This window comes from Zea mays, chromosome 6 (assembly GCF_902167145.1).
Source record: "Zea mays cultivar B73 chromosome 6, Zm-B73-REFERENCE-NAM-5.0, whole genome shotgun sequence".
Taxonomy (NCBI): domain Eukaryota; kingdom Viridiplantae; phylum Streptophyta; class Magnoliopsida; order Poales; family Poaceae; genus Zea; species Zea mays.
In genome coordinates, this window is record NC_050101.1 from 51,219,600 (window position 1) to 51,233,291 (window position 13,692).

The window sequence follows — 13,692 nt, forward strand, 5'->3', positions numbered from 1 at the left end:
TGGGTGCGTCTGAGAAGTGTCCGCGAATCTAAGGAGAGCACAGAAGAGCGCGGGGGGAAGGAGCCGGGATGAATGGCGCCGACTATCAGCTTGTTCTTCTTTCTCAACCCGAAATAAGTGAGAAGTGGCGTGGCGGCGAGTCGCATATTCGTCATCCATCCACGCGCAACCGGTAGAAGGATTTCTTACTCCAGTGCAGAGATGTCGCCGGCGGGGAGGGGAAGGGACTGGACCGCTGGGAACGAGCAAGTGGTGTGGTGGCGAGGCGCATGGGCAATGCAGAACCCTGCCCCGCCTGCGGAGGGCCGAGGCACAACAAGTGGGTGATGCGGAGAAGAAGGGCATCCGGTTCTCCGACTCTGTGAGGAGAGGGCACATGGGTGGTTGCCGTGCGTCGTGCCTGTCTGCCCTGACGGCTGCCTGATCTGCTCGGATCTGCGGTCTGCCTGCCTGTGCGTACAACAGACAGGGCTAGTGCCGCCGGCAGAGTGGCAGACATCAGACTGCCATAAGTGCCTCGCGTTGTATCCGTGGAGATGAGGACGACATTGCCTCCAAGTCTGCTCCACCGGCATCCATCGACGGTGCAAGGTACGGATTCGAGCCTCTGGTCCTTCAATCTAGCCACCAGGTAGATTTGTCTCAGTGGTGGTTGGATTCATGTCGAAGGTGCTCAGATCCAGCAGATAGATTGATGGCGAAGAGGACGACTCCATGTCCAGGCGTACTCCCCGCCTTGCATCGAGATTGCTAGGTATGCATCGACATTGCAACTTATTCAAATCTGAAGGGTGTATCAAGAATTCCTTTGTAAAGTCCTTCTGCAGATTGTTGTGCTAACAAGAACTGACGTCCATGAGTGTATGTGCTCCTATGTTCATGAACTACATAGAATCCCATAAATTTAACTGCAATTCTTCCTTTTCCTTTTGCTCCTATTCGTGTAGCTGCATTCTTTAGTAAAAGACAAAGGAAGAGTTCGCTCTGCTAATAAATATTTCCAGGAAGGTGCTAGACACTGAATAAGTTGGTGGCATTTTTCATGAAAAAATTGTTGACTTATTATTAGCCATCTGTCTATACAGGTCATAATCGAAGGGTTTACAGGGAGGAGATCTGAACATAGCTCTTCAATCCCAAAGTTAACATCGTTGGTAAACCCCTTCTGGTGTTACCTCACAAATATCACTAAAGTCATTTTAGCTTTTTGCTACTCCTTATGTGCTTTAGATTCAGCAAGAGGTACTTTGTAAGTTTTGGAAGACTAATACCTAACTTTTTTACTGGTCGACATTTGCTTTGTGTAGGTTACCAGTGTGAACTGGGAATACATTCTACTGATATTTGTGTCGTGCAATTGTGAATAAGTAAGCATATTTAATACTAGCATAAAAAATGGTTACTCGGACATATGGCCTGCTTGTATTGTTATTTATGCCAGAACTTTATTTCAGCTCTGCATATCTTGCTTTCAGTTTACAACTCTAGGTGTAACTTGGAAGCACTGAAATTGAACTATCTCCCAGTCAACCATTCTCGCTACCTGGTTTAAGCAATAGCGGATTAATGTTAATAGAACTGTGCTCTTATCAGTCACAAAGTTTCTTAAGTTTTGCCTATTTGATTCCTTTGATTTTTATGTTAATTAAATGCTGATTCAGAACATTTTCTTTCATGGTAGGATACTGTTGCCCTTCTATTGGTCATTTTTTTATCAACCCCAATGTCACTCATTTTGTAGGTGGTCAAGAAATACAAATGGAGTCCCTCTAGAATCTCTTGGATATAAGCAAGGTTACAAAGTTGATGTGGATATTCCTGACCAAACATGGGTAGAGGCATGTAGCTTCCATGATGTTCTTATTTTCAACACTGGGCATTGGTACATGAATGTCACTATCCATAGACAGATAAGCATTAAATTAGCTCTACAGCGTGATGCCAAACTAATGGCATTTTATGATTTAAGTTAGTGGCATGATTAATTGACAGATCAATTAATGTGTTATTATACAAACTAAGTATTGTAGGGTGGAAGTAAGTGCAACCACAGTAGGATTTAGTTAGCCAATTACACTGGTATTTTACTGATTTGTTTCTTTTATGCCCTGATTTGCAGCTGGGATTCCACACCTTAAGTGGTTTGGGGTGGAGGGGCAGTACAATGTCATGGTGATTGATCTGCTTGGTCCAAGTCTGAAGGGATTATTTAACTACTGCAGCAGAAAGTTCTCACTTAAAACAGTACTAATGCTTGCTGATCAGATGGTGAGTCTATCCTACGGTTCTACATTTTTCTTGAATTTGTTTTGGACCTGTTGAAACCACATACTGATGTAGTGTCAACAAATTCTTCACTTTGCATCTCCTTGGTCTTTGCAACAAAAATATCATGCCTTGATGTGGGATACAGATCAGTGTTGTTTGCTACCTGGCGCGTTGGAGTCCAGTGCGTCTGCCGCCTCCGATAAACTCAAGTCCATCGGTCAGTCCGTCGATGGCCACGATACTGTCGCTGGTCTCCTCTCGAACCTACAAGATCGTGGATTATGTCGAAGTAGATACAGCTCGTCTATCTGCACCTGGTCTTGGGGTGGAATTTGGGTCAACACATGACCATGTTATGTATGCGCTGTTTCAAGGCCTGTTTCTTGCTCCCTCTTTACAATATTTCATACTGCACTTCTTAGCGATAGAACTGCTGAATTTTTTAAGGCCAGCAAACAGATAAAGTGAACTTCAAAAAATAAAATTGCAGGTAGTGCAGCTTGGCAGCAGGGAATGACTCATCTCATCTTAGGCTCTACTAAAAAGGATTAGCTCACCTCAAGAGAAAAGAGTAACAATGTAGCCCACTACAATAACCACACTATTACCAGGCTTGAAATTCCCTTTTTGTTTGTTTGTCATAGAATCAGGGCTTCATGACAAGAAATGATCTCCTTCTCAAGGTAAGAAAATTGCATTTAAGTTACTAATCGGTGTATGGTTTACCAGTTTGGTGCATCTAATGAGTGATAAGTACAATCAAATGCTTGAGTACTTGTACTATGTAAACCATACATTGTCAAGAACACTTTTAATTACTTCTCATAAGAACACTTTTAATTAATTGCATTGTGCTTACATAGTGGTGCAGACGTGCGTTAGCATCCATGTCGATGCCTCGCTTAGATGCTGAGATGGTGGTTACAGTCCGTATGCTTACAAGAAAGCGAGACATTGCTACATATTGTATTTTGTCAAAGTCATCTACGTAATGGTTCTGTTATTTAGCTGTTGCAACGGCCTTCGTGGTGCTCCTCCCCTGTAGGCACCTGTCCCTCTGCGGCGCCGCCATGCCGTGCCTCGTGTGCCTGTGCGTGCGGACGGGGAGTGTGGAGGCCATCCTCTACTGAGCTTTCCCCGCCTCTCATCATCGATCATCTAGCTGTCCACCTCGTGAGCCGATGAGTGCATGATGTGCAGGAACCCATCAATGCCTTCCCACGAAATCGAGAAGGAAAAAACGTAGGAAAGCTAGAACTTTCTCCTTTTTATTTATTTTTCAAGTTTTTGTTCATATTAATTTTGACTCCTCTGCCCTACCTTCTCTGGGTTTTAGGAGAATTCAATTGATAAGTTCATTGTTAATAGTAAGTAGCAAGTGCATCGGATGAACGAGGGGTGGCTCGGCACACCTTGATTTCTTTCTTTCTCAATCTAACACTCTCGTGTTTCTTCTTGGGCACACTGATGAGAGAGCAGGTTTTCCATGACATGATGGTGGCGCCTAATTTTGCTGGTCGTGTGTGCTGGATATCGTGATGTCAGCAGATCGGCATGGTAAAGAGTCAAAAACAGTTGTTGTGCCATCTCTAGGACTAGCTTTTTTATTTCATTCAGACCTTTGGACGGGTTGTGCCATCTCTGGGATGAGCACTAACATCTGTTGTTTCCCTTGTTCTAGAAATGCTGTCGAGAAGGGAGAAGGCCACAAACTTCAAACCAGACTATGATATTGATATCCATATGAAGGTGAGGCTGTTACAGATAATATATATAAAGAGCATTATGTGCTTCACAAAAAAACTATTTATGAAAGTAAAAATAGGAAGGTTTCAACACTTAATGTGGGCTGTCATAAACTTCTCTAGGTCTTAGCTATGAGTGGGCAAGAATCCAGTATTCTTACAGGCTACAAACTGAAGGTACATTTTGCTACATGTAACACAAGAAGAATGACTTTTTTAAAAACAAAACAAGAATATGAGATCTCATGCCTGCTGCTCTCTCTATATTACCTGCAGTGCTGATACGGTGGTAGGAAATGAGATGATGATGGGTATTTTTGGTGCTTCATTTGCATGTCCAGTACCATAGAAAAAAATGTCCAGTACCATAGCTCATAACCTGCTTGCCTCTAGGAATGTACGTTGTGAACAACGATTTCACTGGTTAGATTCCCAATCAGCTTAAGAAGATAAACAATCTACAGTGAGTTATCTCGACTTCTTGACATGCAACTGCTAGAGACCTATATCTTGCACTAATATGCTTGTATATAGGACTGATGGAATTCTTGGAGCAAAGGACCAGCACACGGTCACCTCCAAAGCAAGACCCAGGCTGCTTCTACAAGGAGCTGTACAAAGGTATTTTTTTCTTTTTCATTTTTGTGACCATGCACTTGTCTATATTATTCAGTTTGTGCATTTGGTTGGGAATACACTATCAGTTATTGGCTCGTTCAGTTATTAAAACAAAATGACCTGTTTAGATAAGGGAGTATTTTATAAATCCTCGTGGTTTGGATCCTAATCATCCATATCAAGACAGGTCCTTGAGTATCCCATGCGTCAAAGCTGTATTTTCATTAACACTGATCAAATCAGCCAATAATCATGTGCGTCAAAGACGCAGCAGAGAAAAAAACATTGCTCAAAGTGTCTTTGAAATGCACATCAACCCATTTTAGAATACCATAATTCCAATTTGGATACAATGTCCACTCCCACGCACTTCACAGCTATGGCCTATCAACTTTCAGGCTCCACGGTGCATCTGATGGTGCCCACTCACCACTGACACAGTACAGTTCTGCATACCAATGTTCTTTGTGCTGCTGAAATAATTTCTGATGTTGGTGATTTTGTTGTGTACACTACATACGTGCAGATTGTGTGCCAGCGGGGATCTTGAGTGAACCTGGCGGGTAAAGTCTGGTTCTGTTACACTTGTACCACTGAAGAGTTCCGAGTTCCAAAAGAGAAAGAGAAAGGTAAAGCAGGCAGGCTAGACATGATCATCAGCTGGCAATACATAGGTGCGAATTAGCACGGAAAGTAGCTCACTTACTAGCAGGCAATTCTTTCGAAGTCTTAAGGCCATACTGAGCTGGGCTAGTTGGGCTCAGCGTTACATACTGTGTACAACTAATGCCCAATGTATCCTTTCCCAACACAATGTTGTTCTGATATTATTTCTCTTCTTTATGTAAAAGTCCTTGTTTTTTTGGGACATTCTATTTCTATACAAGTATACATGTGGATGTCATAGTCTCATGAAGTGGCAGAGTGTTAGCGCTGAGATAGGGGAAACGAGTAGAGAAACTATATTGGGGAAGGAGTAAGAATTAGAGGCAGAGGTGGGAGACGAGAGCCGCCGGCGTCTCGGGAGTTTCTCATTAATCTCATCAAAGTTGTAACCTTATTACAAAAGAGAAGTATATATATGTCTCTCTCTTCACTCGAGTCGGCCCACTATGCCTACTTGGCCCACATCAGCCTGCTCGACGCGCGCGCTTGGAAAGGCCGTTGTTTCCCCGCCTTCGCTCACGTTCTCTTCCAGCTGGTCTGGTGTTGCGTTGCTGACCCAGAGCTTGGATTGGACATTCCAAACACTCCTTGTCCCTTCTCCAAGATCACATACGAAATCCTTGATAGAAGAACGAAGCTTGGTACGTATATGCACCGACGATGGGATAAGCCTGGCATGTTGCATGCGTGAAGCTAGCAAATCCGCGCCCCTTCCCTGGACACGTGACCACGGAGATTTCTGAGCCCAGGACGCATGCGGCCGATCCCTGCTGGATTTTCACGCCTCATTTTCAGCGATGCAGATCGAGATCGAGGTGTCTCCGCTGGCCTCTGTTCATGGCTCATGATCATCATGGACAACGGCCTCCATGAACGCAATACGCAGTGCGGGCACTTGTCAGCCGTGGCGCCCAACCAAACCATGACCTGAACCCTCCCCTTTTTTCTATAATATTCTATTAAGAATCTAATACGAGCACCTGATGTTATCACGGCTCCATCCTTCCCACGCCGAGTCGTGGCCTCAAACCAAACCATGACCTGAACGTCCCTTTTTTCTATAACCTAATGTGAGCACTTGATGCTACCACGGCTCCACCCTCACCACGCCGAGAGTCCGCAAAAAAATAATGCAAGATGAGCATTTAAACCCGCACCATTTTTTGCTCCAAAAATTTGAGACTAACCACCAGACCTATTTACCTTAGTGTTTACAATAAACAAAAATTATATTTGTAGCCTAGGCGTCGATCTCCACGCTCCCTCGCCTCGTGGCAACGCACGGGCACATACCTAGTAATGTCCTATTTCTAGTGAAAGTGATAGGGATGATGACAAGAAAGGGAAGAAAAAGGAGAAGAAGAGATACTACAAGAAGAAGGGCGGCGATGCCCACATATGTCGGGAATGGGACTACGATGAGAGCTCAACCGACTCCTCCGACGAGGACGCCGCCAACATCGCCGTCAACAATGGCCTCCTCTTCCCCAACGTCGGCCACAAGTGTCTTATGGCTAAGGATGGCAAGAAGAAGAAGGTACACTCTAGAGCCACCCCTAAATATACAACATCTAGTGATGAGGGTAGCTCTAGTGATAGTGAAGACAATTTAATGTCTCTTTTTGCCAACCGTAGCATGGATCAAAAGAAGAAATTGAATGAATTAATAGAAGCTATTAATGAGAAGGATGAACTCTTGGATAACATAGAGGACTTCCTTATTAAAGAAAACAAAAAAATGTTAAATTGAAAAATGCTTATGCTCAGGATGTAGAGAAATGTGAAAATTTATCTAAGGAGCTTAACATTTGTCATGATTCGATTTCTAGCCTTAGAGATGAAAATGCTAGCCTAGTTTCTAAGGTTAAAGATTTAAATGTTTGTAATGATTCTATTTCCTATCTTAGAGATGAGAATGTTAAATTAAATGCTAAGATAGAAGAATTAAATGCATGCAAACCCTCTACATCTATCGTTGATCATGTTTCTATTTGTACTAGATGTAGAGATGTTAATGTAGAAGTTATGGATGATCACCTTGCCATGATTAAACAACAAAATGATCACATAGCTAAATTAACTGCTAAAATTAATGAGCATGAACTTGAAAATGAAAAGTTTAAATTTGCTATAAGCATACTCTATAATGGGATACACCGTGTCATTAAGGATGGCATTGGTTTCCAACAGGGGAGCAATGTCAAGCTTAATGCCCCTAAAAGGTTGTCTAATTTTGTTAAGGGCAAGGCTCCCATGGTTCAGGATAATGAGGGTTACGTTTTATATCCTGCAAATTATCATGAACATAAGATTAGGAAGATTCATGCTAGGAAACCCCATAATGTTTCTCACCATGCATTCATGTATAAAAATGCGGCTTCTAGCTCTAGGCATATCACACATGTTAAAATGCCTAGAAAGAAAATTCCTGCTGCATCAAATGAGCACAATGTTTCATTTAAAACTTTTGATGCTTCTTATGTTTTAACTAACAAATCAGGCAAAATAGTTGCCAAATGTGTTGGGGGCAAACACAAGAGTCCAAACACTTGTGTTTGGGTACCCAAGGTGCTTGTTTCTAATGTGAAAGGACCCAAGACCGTTTGGATACCTAAGAACAAGGCCTAAATTTGTTTTGTAGGTTTATGCATCCGGTGGTTCAAGTTGGTTAATCGATAACGGGTGCACACACCACATGATAGGGGAGAAGAGAATGTCCTCCTCCTATGAGAAAAATGAAGATCCCCAACGAGCTATCACATTCGGGGATGGAAATCAAGGTTTGGTCAAAGGATTGGGTAAAATTGCTATATCACCTGTCCATTCTATTTCCAATGTTTTTCTTGTAGATTCTTTAGATTACAATTTGCTTTCTATTTCTCAATTATGCAAAATGGGCTTCAACTATCTATTTATAGATATAGGTGTTATTGTCTTTAGAAGGAGTGATGATTCAGTAGCATTTAAGGGAGTGTTAGAGGGTCAGCTATATTTAGTTGATTTTAATAATAACCAAGCTTAACTTGACACTTGCTTAATTGCTAAGAATAATATGGGTTGGCTCTGGCATCGCTGACTTGCCCATATTGGAATGAAGAATCTTCACAAACTTCTAAAGGGAGAACACATTTTAGGACTAACAAATGTTCATTTTGAGAAAGGGTTTGTAGTGCATGTCAAGCAGGAAAGCAGGTTGGAGCCATCATCCACACAAGAACATCATAACGTCTGACAGGCCACTCGAGCTACTCCACATGGATCTATTCGGCCCGATAACTTACATAAGCATCGGCAGGAGTAAGTACTGTCTAGTTCTTGTGGATGATTATTCTCGCTTCACTTGGGTGTTCTTTTTGCAGGAAAAATCACAAACCCAAGAGACCTTAAAAGGATTCTTGAGACGAGCTCAAAATGAGTTTGGATTGAGGATCAAAAAGATAAGAAGCGATAATGGGACGGAGTTTAAGAATTCACAAATTGAAGGTTTTCTTGAGGAGGAGGGCATCAAGCATGAGTTCTCTCCCTACACACCTCAACAAAATGGTGTAGTGGAGAGGAAGAATATAACTCTACTGGACATGGCAAGGACCATGCTTGATGAGTACAAGACACCGAATCGGTTTTGGGCTAAGGCGATTAACACCGCCTGCTACTCCATCAACCGGTTATATCTTCACCAAATCCTCAAGAAGACATCATATGAACTCCTCACTGGTAAAAAGCCCAATGTTTCATATTTTAGAGTCTTTGGGAGTTAATGCTTTATTCTTATTAAAAGAGGTAGAAAATCCAAATTTGCTCCTAAGGTTGTAGAAGGCTTTTTACTTGGTTATGACTCAAACACAAGGGCATATAGAGTCTTCAACAAATCCACTGGATTGGTTGAGGTTTCTTGTGACATTGTGTTTGATGAGACTAATGGCTCCCAAGTGGAGCAAGTTGATCTTGATGAACTAGATGATGAAGAGGCTCTGTGCGTCACGCTAAGGAACATGTTCATTGATGACTTGTCAGTTTCTAGGGAGATCCCTAGTGTCTTGGGCTTCAAAGAAACAAAACTCAGTAGCTCTTTCCACCGCCGAAGCCGAGTACATTGTCGCAGGCCATTGTTGTGCGCAACTACTTTGGATGAGGCAAACCCTCAGAGAGTATGGCTACAAATTGAGCAAAGTCCCTCTCCTATGTGACAATGAGAGTGCAATTCATATGGAGGATAATCCCGTTGAACACAGCCGCACTAAGCACATAGACATTCGGTATCACTTTCTGAGAGATCACCAACAAAGGGAGGATATCGAAATAGCTTATGTAAACACCAAGAATCAATTAGCTGATATCTTTACCAAGCCACTAGATGAGAAAACCTTTAGCAAACATAGGAATGAGCTAAATATACTTGATTCTCAGAACTTTGATTGAAACATTACACACATAGCTCATTTGTATACCTTTAATCATGTCTCTTTCATTTTGGTACAAATGCATATTTCTCATTATTCTTGTACCAAGGCTACGACTAACATCTTTTCAAGTGTATTTCTATACTAAGTCATAGATCGAAAGGGAAATAGAGTCTTCGGCTATCACACCCAAATTTAAGGAACAAAGTCGGGTGCATCTCATATATGCGCCAGAGAAGTCAACACATATAATAACAGAGTGCATAGAGATAAATGTCATAAATATCATAAATGTACTTATTACATAGCGGAAGTCTTACAAAAATAAATGATAAAATAAAGCAAACTAAATACTATTACGTGGCACCACAAAGCTGACTAGGAGACGCCACCTAGATCAAGTCGAAAGCCTCGGACTTAGGTGGCTCCTCTTCGACCACCTGTTCTTCTCCTGTGGGGGGGGGGGGGTTGTGTGACACAGCAAGAGTGAGCTCACACATGTTCATCGCTCAACAAGTTGTGGGGAATAATGTGCATGAACTCACCAAAGGTGGGAGTTCATGTGAAGTGTAAGGCTGATCAATAAAATAAAGGTTGAAGCTGAGCATTGCTTTTATAAGTTGGTAAAAATTTTATTAGCAGTTACTAAGTGTAAGTAAATACCAAACCATAGTAATAATAAGTAAAAGTAATAAAAAATAATCCCAATGCAATGCAAATGACAAATTGAATTTAAGTTCCATAAATTAATCATGTGAGTGTCCGAGCCGCTCATGACCGTGAGCACGACTAGTATACCAGTTTTACACTCTGCAGAGGTTGTGCATCTTTACCCACAAGTCGTGTTACCCATTTGCCACGGAGTTGATTAGACCCCATACACCTCTACCTAGAAAGCGAGGCAGGGTACCACTACGATGCCTTTACAAAGTTCCACTAGCTTCAGAAAACCCGCTACAGTTTATAGGAAGCTCCAATACAGGAATCCCTCGCCTGACCGCCATCGCAGCAAAATCAACCCAAGGACCTCCCTACACTGACCACTCCCCTACTTACCTTGCCCCTTTCGGCTAAGGTAGTCATCCACTAGATTTACTAGTTAATCAGCCAAGGGCGTCCCAATAAATCCTTGTGGTAGCACTGTTTTCCCGGGTGGTTCTCCATGTTCCCATTAACATAATGATCTTATCATGAATAGTAAAATAATAAACAGATAACAAAAAGTGTAATCATGAGTAATAAATATCTCTATACCCAAAACCACATAAAGCAATAGCATGTACTGCCCAAAAATTTAGTAGTAAAATCAGTGGTGAAACAAGGTATAAAGATAGTCAAAATCTAGGGTAACCTATTGGGTCTCATCAAAATTAACCTATGCAGATCATTATGATTAATAAGAACATGACTTGGTAAAAAGCAAGTGATCAAGGGTACAACTTGCCTTCAACGAGCTCCTGCTCAGCAGTCTCTACCAGCTGAACCACATGATCCCTAGTAGCTTGCTCGTCTACTCGCATCAACACAATACATACATAGTATAGCAAAAATTAACAACACACCAAACATGTAAATAAAATCAACAATAATAATCTAGACAGTAAAATAAGATCATAGGAACTGGAATCATTAAATTTGGAGTTATAGATTTTAAGTTATGAATTTTCCAAGGTTTTATGTGCTAAATACTAGATTAATTAGGAGATAAATTTTAATAAGACTTTCATGTCGAAACAGTGGTACTATTTGATAGAGAATAATATTACAAAATTATAGGAACTGGAATGGATCAATTTGGACAAAAAGTGGATTTTCTATGAATTAAATAAGTTCTAGGGATTGTTTTTATATTAAAAATCCATTTCTGAATTTATTTATTTGATTTTTTTCTGAGCTCTGGACTGGGCCTCAAATACTATAAAGCTTAGGGTCCAATCTCTAAAAATTCCCCAGACTCAGTCTCTCACCAGTGCAGACCGCGGGTTAATTTCTGTTTTAGTCAGGGTCTCTTTAGCAATTTTAACACGACGAAGGGGTATGCAGTGTTTACAGTCGTTAGATTCGAAATCGTCGGTCCAGATTAGACCGAGACACTTATGAACCCGAGATCGTCCTCACACGTCAGACCCGAATCCTACGATCCGCGGCACACTATCTATTCTCTCCCACACCGGCCACACGATCATTGATCGATGGATGTGATTGATTAAGTGGAACGGAGGCACAAGATCTAATCTTAGCCGCTAGGAACCGATCCAATGGGCCCCGATCCCTCACCTACCTCCAGCATCGGACCACGGCGGCGCGCAGAGTGAGGGCGACAACACTCCGGCGACCCGCCCAGGCGCAATTCCACACCCAAATACTCCCCGATTGATGCTACATGCTCGCGGAGCTAAAACGAAATGGGTGGGAGATACTCACCAAAGGATAGAGGCGTGGAAGATCACTGCCCACGCACAGCGCGGATCCTTCGTCCGATGAGCGCGACTACGAGCAATTATGGGTACCCTAGTGGCCCCCGATCCCCAGGTTGACGCTACTGCGCACGCGCCCACACAAGGAAGCCCTCGACTCCCTCCACCACACGAGACCACCCCCCAATTAGAGAATGGCGTGGCGGTGGCGGCGTTCTTCCTGTATCTCGTCGACGGACACAACAGCGTGGTTAAGAAGGGTTTGCGACGCGCGCAGGACTCGGTCTTATACTAGCGTCAAGCAACAACCCGACCGAGATCCCCGGATCCCCTCCCCAACCGAGATCCTCGGAGCGTCCGTGGGCGCGGTCCGATCTCCATGGCGAGGATGGCGACCTGACGCGTGGACCCACTAGGCAGTCAGTCGACCGGTCAGCGCGCGCGGGTTAGAGTCTCAGCCATGTGGGCCCGGCTGCTCAGTGACAGCGTCAACGCGCGAGTGGCGCGGACCGACGCGCGGACACCACATGTGGGCCGAGCAGAGCGTATGTTTAGTGGGCTGAAAGTATGGAAGCCGGCTCTAGTAGGTTTTCTTCTCTTTTTTTATTCTTTTTCTTTTCTGATTTTATTTTCCTTTTCATTTGAATCTCCAAATTCGAATTTCAATGTTTTTATGAGATTCATCAAGGATCAAAGTGTACCAAATTTCAGATTTTAGAGTAAAGAATTATATTCTTTTTTATATATATTTTATTTTACCTCATTTGTTTAATATTTCTTTTTCTTTTCTCAAATTCTAAAATTTCTTTTAGATCTCAAATTTCAATTCAGAAATTATTATATTTTCATTATCTTTATATTAGCACCAAATGCAGACAAAATAAAATCCAGCATGATGCACAATTTAGTGACATATCTTTTTATTATTTAGTGGTTTTTTTATATAGTATTCACATGTGATTGTAAATAGATGTAACACACATATAAATAAAGGAAAAATAATTTTTCTCTCCTTTTCTATTACCTCTTACAAATTTGGGTATTACAAATCCTACCCCCCTTAACAAGAATCTCGTCCTCGAGATTTAGGAAGGACTTGGGAAAAGATGGGGAAAATCTATGCGAAGCTCTTCTTCTCTCTCCCAAGTCACTTCATCTTCTCCATGGTGACTCCATTGCACTTTGCATATCTTTATAACCTTATTTCTCGTGACACGAGTCAGTGTATCAAGAATCTTTATAGGGTACTCAACATAAGTCAGGTCATCTTGAACAGTAAGGTCCTCCATTGGTATCTGCTCCTAGGTACCCTGAGGCACTTCTTTAGTTGGGACACGTGAAAGACATCATGTACATCTGACAGGTGATCGGGTAGTTCTAGTTGATATGCAACTTCTCCCACTCTCTTTAAGATCAAGAAAGGTCCGATGAAGCGAGGGGACAACTTTCCTTTAACTTTAAATCTCCTCATACCCCGGATCGGTGACACCTTCAGATACATGTGATCACCCTCCTTAAACTCCAGTAGTCTTCTCTGGGTATCAACATAGCTCTTCTGTCTAGACTGTGCAATTCTCG

At 42.2% G+C, this 13,692-nt stretch overlaps 1 long non-coding RNA gene across 2 annotated transcripts; it reads left to right on the plus strand.

Moving 5' to 3' along the window:
• Positions 1-517: 517 nt before the first annotated feature.
• LOC103629292 (uncharacterized) lies at positions 518-1,213 on the plus strand. 2 transcript variants are annotated; one of them, XR_554278.2, is made up of 3 exons: positions 518-591; positions 678-754; positions 948-1,213. It is a non-coding gene; the product is annotated as an uncharacterized lncRNA (long non-coding RNA). The 2 variants fall into 2 exon arrangements; XR_554277.3 differs by having other exon boundaries at positions 526-591; positions 1,086-1,142.
• The last annotated feature ends 12,479 nt before the right edge of the window (positions 1,214-13,692 follow it).